The sequence below is a fragment of the Podarcis liolepis genome (assembly GCF_965112155.1).
Source record: "Podarcis liolepis genome assembly, chromosome: W".
Classification (NCBI taxonomy): domain Eukaryota; kingdom Metazoa; phylum Chordata; class Lepidosauria; order Squamata; family Lacertidae; genus Podarcis; species Podarcis liolepis.
The window spans coordinates 26,880,855-26,894,236 of NC_139568.1; the positions used below are offsets into that span (position 1 = coordinate 26,880,855).

The 13,382-nt window shown below is 47.1% G+C and overlaps 1 long non-coding RNA gene across 1 annotated transcript in view; it reads left to right on the forward strand.

Annotated features, from left to right (window-relative positions):
• Window positions 1-5,639: 5,639 nt before the first annotated feature.
• LOC310697714 overlaps window positions 5,640-13,382 on the forward strand; it is a 294,210-nt gene continuing 286,467 nt past the window's right edge. The window contains exon 1 of the long non-coding RNA XR_014521151.1: window positions 5,640-5,978. This is a non-coding gene — a long non-coding RNA (uncharacterized lncRNA). The remainder of the gene's footprint in view (window positions 5,979-13,382) is intronic.

A 13,382-nucleotide genomic window follows, 5' to 3' on the forward strand; every position in this document is an offset into this window, starting at 1 on the left:
TCCCTGTCTCAGGACAACCACTTAGCTCCTTTCTTAATATTAAGCAACAACATTCGGACCCCTACCATCAATTTATAGATAGATTGAAAGAATCAGTCACTAGGCAGATTGATGACACTACAACTCAAAATGAATTGATGAAAAAATTGGCTTTCGAAAATGCAAGTACTGACTGCAAAAAGGCTTTGCAGTCGATCATACATCGCCCTAAATATGACCTGGCCGATATGATTCAAGCCTGTGCAGATGTTGGAAGCCAGAGTCATGCGATGTCCTTGCTTGCCGGTGCCATCCAGGCTGGCAACAAGCCCACTTGGAACTGCTTCAACTGCAAGCGCCCAGGTCATTTTGCTAAACAATGCAGAGCCCCTGGCGGGGGTGCAAACAGGAATGGTGATGCCAATAAGGCTAAGCCTTCCAAGAAATGCCCGAAGTGCGGTAAAGGCTATCATTGGGCAAATCAGTGCAGGAGTTCGGGAAACTCCTTAGGGGCCCCACTCCCGGGCCAGGATAAATAGGGAGCCCTCCGCCGTTAGTCTCCACTATTAAAACCATCTCAAAGGATACACGCTCTGATTTTACCATCGACTTAATTAATCAAGAAACCAAAGGCACTGTTTTACCTGGTGAAATTGTGCTTATGCCCACCCAATTGGCGGGCCCACTACCTCCTAAAGTCGCAGGTTTAATTTTACCCAAATTTTCTGCGGCAAAAGAAGGAATCCAGGTTATTCCAGGAGTTCTGGATCCTGACTATGTGGGCACAATATGTTAAGGGTTTCAGAACTCACAGGGTTAAAGAGTTCTGAGTGACGTCTCACATTCCTGAGGCGTGGTCACAGACTTTTACGGGAGTGGTTTACTCTGAGTGTTTCAGTCTGTCTGTGTCTCGTACGCTATGCGAGAGGAAGAATGTGCGAGCTTTCGCCGGGCTGATTTATGCTGTTATACTGCATGATTAAAGGCTAAGAAGATAAGGAACGCCTTGTGTTTGTTCTGAGTTATCACCCACACACTGCAATTGCTTCTAACCACTGTGATCGCTCTGCTAACCGGCCAAGGCGGAGGAAGGACGTTTGGATCGGCACGGACAGTTAGCAAAGCTGCGCAACGGAAGAGTGCTGGACTCCATGTTTGGCCCTCTTGGCGCTCTTGGCCGAGCATAGGTTATGGGGCAGTTTGCCAACGCTTTGTAGCCTTTGCAGAAGGAACGTCCCACGTGTGGGGGAGAGCCAGCTGAGAAGACGCTGGGCCCAGCTAGAGCTTTCTGAGGCTGAAAGAAGCTTGCTGGGAAGGAGGAGCCGATCTGCCGGGAGCCGGAGGAAGCTACTGCCGTCGTTCGTGAGTACGCTTAACCCCGGGGGAGGAGATGGCTCAGTCCCAGGAACATGGCTTTGAGCTTAAGCTGCCATGTGCAAAGCTGACCAGCCAAACGTGGCTGGAGTGGAGTTATCTAGCAGAGTTGTCCTTAGTCAGAGCCAGGCTCTGGGAAATGGTCCAGCCGATGTCTAAGGCAGCTGGGGCGGTTGCAGACCAACGTGAAGCTGAGAAGCGTGTGCTTGCGTTTTTGGCTGAGAACGTGGCTGCTGATCTGAAGCCTATTGTTCTGGGTGCCAGGAAGCCAGAGGCCGCTTGGCTAGCGCTCCAGGAAGCTTGTGAAGCTGGAGGCGGAAGCAAGGGCCGGGAGATGGCTGCATCAGAACAGGAAAGGCAAGATGGTGCTGACCACCTTCGTGGAAGCCGGTGCACAGCTGGGAAAAGCTGTGGGGCCCCTGAGGGGGGCGAAGGGTCTAAAAGCTGCGTGGGTGCTGCAACATGTCTGCGTGAGGAGCCTGGAGAGAGGCAAGCTGCTGGGAGCCCTTTACCCATCAGAGAGGGTGCAGGAAAGCGTCCTGGGAGCCCTGTGAGAAGTGGGGGGGCGATGAGCAGTAAAAGCTCAGAAAAGCCTCTTTTTCCAAAGGCTGCCAAGAGTTGTTTGCGTCGTAAGTCGAAGCCTGGGTAGCTGGACAGAGCTGAAGGCTTCAAGGTCAGCCACCTGCTGCAGAGGGAGATAACGGCTGCAGAGCTGTCTGGGAACGCTGAGATAAGTCCAGTCTTCAGGGCAACTAAAAGAGTTGCGGTTACGGAAGCTGCCAAGGACAGGGGCAGCGGGACGTTTGTTGCCATGGCAACGCTACAGGACAACTCCAGCAAGGACAGAATGTTGCAGTGGGTGGTGGATTCCGGTGCCAGTCATCACCTGATTGGAACGCCACCTGCTGGGGGGGCTGCGGAACTGCAGGGCTGTTTCAGCTGGGACAACTGTTACGTTTGCTAATGGGACACAAAAGCCAGTTTCTAACGTTGCAAATGTTTATGTTTCCTTTTTGCAGGCGGAGCTGGAGTGCTACATTGTTCCGGAGGTACATTGTTGCCTGTTATCTGTACCAGCTCTTGTAAAGCAAGGGTACAAAATTTGCTTTGAAAATGATGCCTGTTCCATTTTCAGAGGGGGGAAACAGCTTGTGGGGGCAGATGTCATAGGCGAAGGGGATCGAGATATGGATATGCTCGTACCCCTTCCAATCTGCGCCCCATCCCGAGGGACGAAGGTAGGGTGAGCAAGGATTACTCACCTCCGTCACTGGTGTTGTGCAATGCCAGGTCTATAGGCAAAAAAACCGCCACCCTGCGAGACTTCTTCACCTCGCAGGGGGTTGACCTGGCTTGTGTGACGGAGACCTGGGTGCGCGAAGGGGAAACTGTTACCCTACGAGAGATGGCGCCCCCAGGTTTCTCCGTCCTCCACCAGTCGCGGACTGTGGGCCGGGGGGGAGGGGTGGCATTATTAATCCGAGAAGACTCTTCTTTCAGGGCTCTGCCATCGCCATCGATCCCCGGTATTGAATGTGTTGGCCTAGTGTGGGGCTCCGAGGTGAGCTTGGCTGTCTGGCTGGTGTACCGGCCACCTAGCGCACCAGCAGCCACCCTGTCAGGCCTGTTGGAGGCGGTGGCTGGCTGGGCCTTGGAGTTCCCCAACCTATTGGTACTGGGGGACTTCAACATCCATGCTGATGCCACTCCCTCCTCACAGGCTCTGGACCTGGTGTCTTCCATGGCGACACTAGGGCTCTCCCAGTTTGTTTCGGGCCCCACACATCAAGCAGGCCACACGCTGGATTTGATCTTTGGCGCCGGTATAGATGTGATCATGTCTCCCTCGATGAAGGTGCCATGGTCTGATCACTACGCTCTGAAAGCCAGGATTGACTTTCCCCCCCCACCCTGCTTAGGTGGCGAGCCGATTTGGGCTCGCCCGCGGAGGCTGATGGACCCTGATAGATTCCGTCAAGCCTTGCGGGACCTTGCTCCCCCTGGCGACTCATTGACTGAGCTTGTTGAGGGCTGGAATACCCAGCTCCTGGCAGCCATCGATGAGATCGCACCTAAGCGCCCTCTGCGACCCCGCAGAAACCGGGCTCCCTGGTTTACCGAGGAGCTTCGGAAAATGAAGCGGGACCTCAGACGGCTAGAGCGAGTATGGCGGGGTGCCCGTGACGGAGCCTCAAGAACATCTTATAGGGTTTTTATGAAAACCTATGAGATGGCAGTGAAGGCCGCTAAGAAGTCTTACTTCTCGGCCTCCATTGCATCCGCTAGCTCTTGCCCGGCGCAATTATTTAGTATAATCCGGTCATTAACGTCCCTTGAAGGACAGCCAAATTTAAATAACAATCTGACACACAGCTGTGAGGCATTTGCGAGCTTTTTTGCGGAGAAGGTCCTGTTGCTCCGCCATGACCTCCCTGCCAATTTGGATACAATAAAGGAACTGGAGGCCCCTCGACTGTCCTCGGGTCCAGTATTGGACCACTTTGACCGGATATCTCCAGCCGATGTGGACAGTTTCCTCCAAGCTGGAAAGCCCACCACCTGTCCTCTTGACCCGTGCCCGTCATGGCTGATTAGAGCGTGTCCAGACGAGGTGCGGGCCCCCCTGGGGGATATCATCAATTTGTCCCTTGGCACCGGGATATTCCCAGGGGAACTGAAGGAGGCGGTGGTGCGTCCGCTCTTAAAGAAAACATCGTTAGATCCCTTAGATCTATCCAATTACCGCCCGGTCTCGAATCTTCCATTCCTGGGTAAGGTGATTGAGAGAGCGGTTGCTGAACAGCTTGGTAGGTTTCTGGATGAAACATCTGCTTTGGATCCATTCCAGTCCGGCTTCCGTGCTGGTCATGGGACCGAGACGGCTCTGGTCGCCCTAACAGATGATCTCCGCAGGCAGCTGGATCGAGGCGGGTCGGGGCTGCTGATTCTTCTAGATCTGTCAGCAGCCTTTGACATGGTCGATCACGAACTCCTGGACCACCGCCTTGCCGACGTGGGGATCCAGGGCACAGTCCTTCAATGGCTGCGCTCGTTTCTCTCTGATCGGGGACAGAGGGTGGCGCTTGGGGGGGAATTGTCATCGCGTCACTCCTTGGTGTGTGGAGTGCCTCAGGGTGCGATTCTCTCCCCGATGCTTTTTAACATCTTTATGCGCCCCCTCGCCCAGCTTGTCCGGAGTTTTGGGCTGGGTTGCCATCAGTATGCTGATGACACCCAACTCTATCTGTTGATGGATGGCCATCCTAACTCGGCCCCAGACACACTGACCAGATGTCTGGAAGCTGTGGCTGGATGGTTACGTGGGAGCCGGTTGAAGTTAAATCCTTCGAAGACAGAGGTCCTCTGGCTGGGGCGGGACGATATGGGATCGAGGGGGCAACTCCCATCTCTTGCGGGGGTGCAATTGGTGCCAGCACCGTCCGTTAAGAGTTTGGGTGTAATCTTCGATACCTCCCTTTCTATGGAGGCGCAGATTACAGCTATAACAAAGGCGGCATTTTTCCATCTCCGCCAAGCTAAGCAGTTGGCCCCTTATCTCTCTCGCCCTGACCTAGCCACTGTGATCCATGCGACGGTCACCTCCAGACTGGATTATTGTAACTCGCTCTACGTGGGGCTGCCCTTGAGACTGACCCAGAAACTCCAGCGGGTGCAGAATGCCGCAGCGAGACTCCTTACAGGGTCTTCGCCGCGGGATCACATTCATCCGGTGCTATACCAGCTGCACTGGCTCCCGGTGGAGTACAGGATCAGGTTTAAGGTGCTGGTTTTAACCTTTAAAGCCCTATACGGCCTAGGACCCTCGTACCTACGGGACCGCCTCTCCTGGTATGCCCCACAGAGAAACCTACGGTCTACAAATAATAACACCCTCAAGGTCCCAGGCCTCAGAGAGGTTAGGCTGGCCTCAACTAGAGCCAGGGCCTTCTCGGCTGCAGCTCCAACCTGGTGGAATGCTCTGTCACAAGAGACTAGGGCCCTGCGGGATCTGACATCTTTCCCCAGGGGCTGCAAGACAGAGTTGTTCCGCCAAGCTTTTGGTCAGGGCGCAGCCTGACTCCCTCCTCTGGCAACCTGCACAGAATTTTGTTTAATCGGTTGCCATCAATTTGATTTTAACTAATTTTATAATGAAATATTTTTAGAATGTGTTATTATTTGATTGTTATTTGATTGTTGTTAGCCGCCCTGAGCCCGGCTCAGCTGGGGAGGGCGGGATATAAATAAAATTTATTATTATTATTATTTATTATTGTCAACGTGAAATGCAAGAACAATCTCTTTGTTCTGGAAACACCTCTGGAGGGTGGGGGGAATGCTGGAAAAGCACAGGCGCAGTGTGCTAGTGTTCCCAGCCATGATTCATGTGTTCATGTATGGCACAAGAGAATGTCTCATGCTTGTTTGGAAGATGTTCAGAGGTTGCCCGGCTGCACTAAGGGTTGCAAAATCACACCATGTGAGGGATCCCTAGAGTGCAGGGCATGCAGAAAGGTACAAAGGTGCAGTTTTCCCGGGGTAAAGAGGGTAACCACAAAACCTTTTGAACTTGTTCACACAGACCTTGCAGGACCCATGAAGTGTGAGAGTCTGGGTGGGGCCAGGTTTGTGCTGACAGTGACAGATGATTTTTCTCAGAACGGATGGTCTTTCTCTCTCAGAACGCAGGGGGAGGCGGCGCAACTGATCCAGGATTGGGTTGCGGAGGTGGAACTAAGGTTCTCCACCAAAGTGCAAGGGTTCAGGAGCGACCGTGGGTCACAGTTCACTGGGTCTGCTCTGAAGGAGTTTTTCAAGCAAAAGGGAATTCGTCACCAGGTGACGGGTGCTAAGTCTCCTCAAGAGAGAGGCGTGGCAGAGCACAGGAGTGAAACACTGGCTGAAGCTGTCAGGGTTTTGCTGTGTGACGCTGGGCTGCCTCAGAGCTTTTGGAGTGAAGCTTGGAAATTTGCCAGCTTTGTTTTTAACAGGTCCTACAATCACGCTGTAGGTGACACACCGTTTTTTCTGTTGCACAAGCAAAAGCCACAGGTGCATTTCTTCCGTGCGTTTGGTTCCAGGGCTTCAGTGCCAATACCAACAGCTCAACGGAAGGAGGGTGGTCCAAGGTACCAGGAAATGATCTTCTGTGGGTATGATCCTGCAACAAATGGGTGGAAGTTTGCATACCCAGAGGGTGATCAGACCAAGCTGCTGGTCAGCAAGCTTGCTGAGTTCTGTGAGCAGGGTGGTTGGTCACAGCCTAGGGATGGTCCTGATGTTCTCTCAGAATGTCTGTCTGATTCTGAGGGGGAGGAAAGGGAGGAAGGAGAAACAGAGGCGGAGCCTGTTGCTGAAGACCAGGTTGCTGATGAGGGTCAAGCACAGGGGTGGATTTCTCCACAGGCTGTTAAGAGAGAACCCAAGAGTGAGCCTTCATCTCCTGTTAGCCAAGTGCAGAAGGCCCGAAGACGCAGCAAATCAGAGGGGGAGTCTTCTGTGCTAGGAGACACACTTGCTGATCCCAGTGGGTCAGGAGGAGCACCTGAGTTCGTGCTCCGGCGGTCAACTCGCACCACAAAGGGGATTCCACCTGAGAGGTTTCAGGTCACCAGTGCGTGGGTTGGTTTCGCACAGTGTGATTCTGGGAGTGTGGAAGGGATTCAACAATTGCCTGGGATAGATGCCAGTGGGAGGCAAAAGGCAATGGGAGGTGAGTTGAACTCAAAGAGGTCTGTAAATATGTGTCCTCAGTTTCCCTCAGGATGCAAGACGAGAGGGGGTGTTAAGGGTTTCAGAACTCACAGGGTTAAAGAGTTCTGAGTGACGTCTCACATTCCTGAGGCGTGGTCACAGACTTTAACGGGAGTGGTTTACTCTGAGTGTTTCAGTCTGTCTGTGTCTCGTACGCTATGCGAGAGGAAGAATGTGCGAGCTTTCGCCGGGCTGATTTATGCTGTTATACTACATGATTAAAGGCTAAGAAGATAAGGAACGCCTTGTGTTTGTTCTGAATTATTACCCACACACTGCAATTGCTTCTAACCGCTGTGATCGCTCTGCTAACCAGCCAAGGCGGAGGAAGGACGTTTGGATCGGCACGGACAGTTAGCAAAGCTGCGCAACGGAAGAGTGCTGGACTCCATGTTTGGCCCTCTTGGCGCTCTTGGCCGAGCATACAATAATGGTTCAACTTTGGAGCCACATGCCCATGCAGTTAAAGAAGGGTGAGTCCTGGGCGCATTTGGTGGTGCTCCCTTCTCACCCTACTGTTTCTGTTATTGATAGTAATTTGCACGAGCTCTCTCCTTTTTATCCACAGCTGTTAGCTGTAATCCAGCGGATTGGTCATCAGAAACTTCTTCGTAAGTACAAGACAAATGGCAAGGTTCTGGAAGGCTTGATTTACACAGGCGCGGACATTTTTGTAATTTCCAGTAGTTGCTGGGACCCCACGTGGCCCCTTGAGTCTGCCTCTGCAGTTTGGGGTGTAGGTGGACCTCAAACCTCTTCCAAAAGCGTACAGTGGCTGCCTGTTTCTCTGCCTGATAGCTCTGAAACCATTGCATATATCCAGCCCTGTGTGTTAAAAATCCATCTCAATCTGTGGGGCAGAGAGTTACTACAACAATTACAAGCTACCATTCAATTAAATGAGTAAGCTTGCACTCCCCCTCCACTGGAAATCAACCACCCCGGTATGGGTAGAACAATGGCCCATAACGGGGGGAAAGCTACTTGCTTTAGTGCTCATTTTCAGCGTTTTGTTTTTGCCTCTTTCTGCTTCCGCTCTTAATAGCGGTAACTCCACACCAACAAATGTGTGGGAATCTTTTGCAAAGACCCTCAATCTTTCTTCCTTTTGCCTAACCCAACAGGTATCAATAGGTGAAATCCTTGGCTCCTGCCTTATCCCTGTTTGCCATGACCCTTTTGACATACAAAATGATACCTGGTTTTTCTCATCCCTACCCCAAAATGATTCTCTCCACACCCTTGGTTATTCCGGTTACCACAACTGGGGTAACCAAGTGCGCAGACACCCACCTTTGGCCATTGATTTGTTGACCCCATACGTGGCTTCTTTTAATGTCACCTGTGCCCGTATGGTCAATTGCACAAAATCCAACTGTGTGAAAATGGGCAAGGATAATTTCCACTGCTCTAATTATGTAAATATTTCTTATGTATATAAATACAAAGAACTACCTGCTGGCTGGTTCTGGACGTGTCCTGGCTATGCATTTAATTACATTCCAGCAAACATCAGCCATGGCACACCCTGCTGCTTAAGCCGTTTGTCCATCGTATTACCCAAAAAGCATCATTTGACCCGCTCTCGATATCGCCGCTCTATTGCATTGACTAACGATTGTGACGATTCAATTTCTCTTCCCAGTAGGTCTGAATATATCTCCTTTTTATAATATTTTATTAGGTTTTATCAATAGAAAAGTTTAGAAAAATACAAAAAACGAAAAAGATACAAAATACAAAAATACATACATTAAACACAAAGATAGAAAAAGAAAAAAGCACATATAAAAGAAAAACAAAAATTCCCTCTTTCTTAGTTTCTCATCTTTAGTTAACTTATTTTCCTGACTTCCTCGCGTCTCCCATTTTTGTATTCCTTTTAGAAATTGGTTCAGCAAGTTCATGTCCTATTAGTTTATCTATTATTAATCCCATCTTACATTTTACCTTGTTGCTAGAACCCCTTCAATTCATTTCAATGTCATCAGCATTCAAAAATTTTACAATATTTCTGCAAATAAGTTTTAAACTTCCTCCAATCTTCTTCCACCAACTCTTCTCCCTGGTCTCGGATTCTGCCAGTCATTTCTGCCATCTCCATATAGTCTATTAGTTGCATCTGCCATTCTTCAAAAGGTGTGTAGGTCTTGTGTCTTCCAATGCTTTGCGATGAGAATTCTTGCTGCTGCTGTAGCATACATAAAAAAAGTTCTATCCTTCTTTAACACCGATTGGCCAACTATTCCCAGGAGAAAGGCCTCTGGTTTCTTCGGGAAAGTATATTTAAATACCTTTTTCAGTTCATTATATATCATTTCCCAGAAAGCCTTGATCCTTGGGCACGTCCACCAAAGGTGAAAGAATGTACCTTCAATTTCTTTACATTTCCAACATTTGTTATCGGGCAAGTGATATATTTTTGCTAGCTTGACTGGCGTCATGTACCACCTGTATATCATTTTCATAATATTCTCTCTTAGGGCATTACATGCCGTAAATTTAATCCCGGTGGTCCACAACTTCTCCCAGTCAGCAAACATAATATTATGTCCTATATTTTGTGCCCATTTTATCATTGCAGATTTTACTGTTTCTTCCCCAGTGTTCCATTTCAACAGCAGATTGTACATTCTTGAAAGTATCTTAGCATTGGGTTCTAACAATTCTGTTTCTAACTTTGATTTTTCCACCTGGAAACCAATTTTTTTATCCAAGTTATAAACCTCTCTTATTTGAAAGTAATGTAACCAGTCTCGCACCTTCTCTTTAAGTTTGTCGTAACTCTGCAATTTCAATTTATCACCTTCCTGTTCTAAAATTTCCCAATATTTTGGCCATTTAGCCTCCATATTGAGTTTTTTTCAAAGCTTTCGCTTCCATAGGTGATAGCCACCTTGGGGTTTTATTCTCCAGAAAATCTTTGTACCTTGTCCAGACATTAAACAGTGCTTTCCTGACAATATGGTTTTTAAATGCCTTATGTGCCTTTACCTTGCCATACCATAGATATGCATGCCATCCAAATATGTTATCATACCCTTCAAGATCCAAAACATCTGTATTCTCAAGAAGTAGCCATTCCTTCAGCCAGCAAAAAGCTGCTGACTCATAATAAAGTTTTAAGTCTGGCAAGGCAAACCCCCCTCTGTCTTTAGCATCAGTAAGAATCTTAAATTTTATTCTGGGCTTTTTGCCCTGCCAGACAAATCTAGATATATCTCTTTGCCACTTCTTGAAACAGTCCATCTTATCAATAATTTGCAATGATTGAAATAAGAATAACATTCTCGGCAAAACATTCATCTTAATAACAGCAATTCGACCCAGCAAGGAAAGCTTCAGATTCGTCCAAATTTCTAGATCTTTTTTTACCTCTGACCAACATTTCTCATAGTTGTCTTTAAATAGGTTCACATTCTTGGATGTCATATTCACCCCCAGGTATTTTACCTTCTTTACTAATGTTAAGTCTGTCTCTTTCTGAAACCTCTCTTTCTCTATCTGCGCCAAATTTTTCTCCAAAACCTTAGTTTTCAATTTGTTCAATTTAAAGCCTGCCACTTGACCAAAATCCTGGATTACTTCTAGGGCCCTCTTAGTGCTGGATATCGGCTCCTGTAATGTCATAACGAGATCATATAACACCGGTCTTGAAAGACCTACATTGGCTCCCAGTACGTTTCCGAGCACAATTCAAAGTGTTGGTGCTGACCTTTAAAGCCCTAAACGGCCTCGGTCCAGTATACCTGAAGGAGCGTCTCCACCTCCATCGTTCTACCTGGACACTGAGGTCCAGCACCGAGGGCCTTCTGGCGGTTCCCTCACTGCGAGAAGCCAAGTTACAGGGAACCAGGCAGAGGGCCTTCTCGGTAGTGGCGCCCTCCCTGTGGAACGCCCTCCCACCAGATGTCAAAGAGAACAACAACTACCAGACTTTTAGAAGACATCTGAAGGCAGCCCTGTTTAGGGAAGCTTTTAATGTTTGATGTATCATAGTATTTTAATATTCTTTTGGAAGCCGCCCAGAGTGGCTGGGGAAACCCAGCCAGATGGGCGGGGTATAAATAATAAATTATTATTATTATTATTATTATTATTATTATTATTATTATTATTATTATTATTATTATCATCTGCAAAAGCTTTAAGTTTGTATTGTTTAACTCTGACCTGAATACCTTGAATCAAATGGTCCCTTCTAATCATATTTAGCAAAACCTCCAGGACCGAAATGAAAAGCAATGGGGAAATTGGGCAACCTTGTCGTGTCCCTTTCTCTATTTTAAACTCTTCTGTAACCATATTGTTTACTATCAATTTGGCTTTTTGTTCAGAATATATCGCACCTATACCATTTTCAAAGTTTTGTCCAACCCCCATCCCCTGAAGATTTTTCTTCATAAAACTCCAGGAAATGTTGTCAAAGGCTTTCTCCGCATCTACGAAAATCAAGACTGCTTTTGTGTTAATGTTCACCTGCAGCTTTTCTAAGATGTTAATTATATTCCTCGTATTGTCCGATAGGTGTCTTCCAGGGAGAAAGCCGGCCTGATCTTTATGTATCACCTCTGCCAAGACTTTTTTCAGTCTTCTAGCCAAGATATCTGCAAAGATTTTGTAATCCACATTAAGTAGGGATATGGGGCGATAGTTCTTAAGTTGTGTCTTTTCAGACTCAGTTTTCGGTATAAGTGTGATATAAGCTTCTTTCCACGTCTCTGGCGCCTTTTCCCCCTCCATAATTTCATTGCAAACCTCCTTTAATGGTTGAATTAAATAGTCCTTCAAAGTTCTGTAATACTTGGAGGTTAATCCGTCAGGCCCTGGAGATTTGCCCAGTTGCATATTCTGAATCGCGCCTTCCACCTCTTGTTCAGTTATTTTGTAATTCAATAATACTTTGTTTTCTTGAGAAATTTTTTGTAATCCATTAGTTTTCAGAAATTGATCAATTTTCGACTCAATCTGCGGCCCTTGTGTATAAAATTGCTTAAAGTATCTCTGGAAGCAGCTTCTAATTTCCTGTGGATTCTGAATGTTCTTTCCCTCCACTTCAAGATTAGTAACCGTGTTTAATTTTTGTCTCTTCTTCAACTGCCATGCTAACAGCTTTCCACATTTATTAGCTGATTCGAAGGTCTTTTATCTCATCTGTTTAACTTTCCATTCAATGTCCTGATTTATCATTTTCATATATTGTACTTGATATGACTTAATTTCTCTCAAAATCTCTTGTGATTTTGGTTTAGCTCTAAGTTTTTTCTCTCCTTCTCTTATTTTCTCCAAAATCTTCTCTTTTTTCTCATTTTGGGTTCTCCTTTTTATTGCATTTTGCTGAATCAAAAACCCTCTCATTACGGCTTTGCTTGCGTCCCAGATTGTTCTTTTTTCCACTGTGGTCTTCAAATTTATCTCAAAATAGTCTTTTATAATTTTTTGGGCCTTCTTGGTAATTTCTGGATCTCTAAATCCTCCATCTGAAGGAACCAGTCGATATTGGTTTCATTTCCATTTTCACAGGATTATGGTCGGAGCAAGTTTTTGGGCATATTTCCACTTTTCGGATCTTAGGAGCCATTCCTCTGGTTATCCAGATTTGGTCAATCCTTGTCCAAGTCTCTTGGGCTTCAGAAAAGAATGTCCCCTCTCTACCTAGGGGGTTCTTAGTTCTCCAGATATCAATTAAGTCCATATTGTCTGTCATTTCAAAAAAAGTTTTCGCTAGTCTTCTGTCTTTTGTCACCACTTGTCTTTCTGACTTGTCCATATTTGTCGATACCACTCCATTCATATCTCCAAACATAATGATGTTAAAGTCCATAAAGTCCAGCAATGTCTCATGCAGTTTCTTATAAAATTCTGATTTCCCCTCATTTGGTGCATATATCCCTACTATCAAGAATTTCTCACCTTGAAATTGTATCTCAATAGCCACAAATCTTCCTTGATCATCTTTAAAGACAAATTTAGGTGATAAGCCAGTGTGGTGTAGTGGTTGAGAGCGGTAGTCTTGTAATCTGGGGAACCGGGTTCTAGTCTCCGCTCCTCCACATGCAGCTGCTGGGTGACCTTGGGCCAGTCACACTTCTTTGAAGTCTCTCAGCCCCACTCACCTCACAGAGTGTTTGTTGTGGGGGAGGAAGGGAAAGGAGAATGTTAGCCGCTTTGAGACTCCTTAAAGGGAGTGAAAGGCGGGATATCAAATCCAAACTCTTCTTTTGCGTAAATCACCACTCCTCTTTTTTTAACTTTGTCTGATGAAATAAATTCTT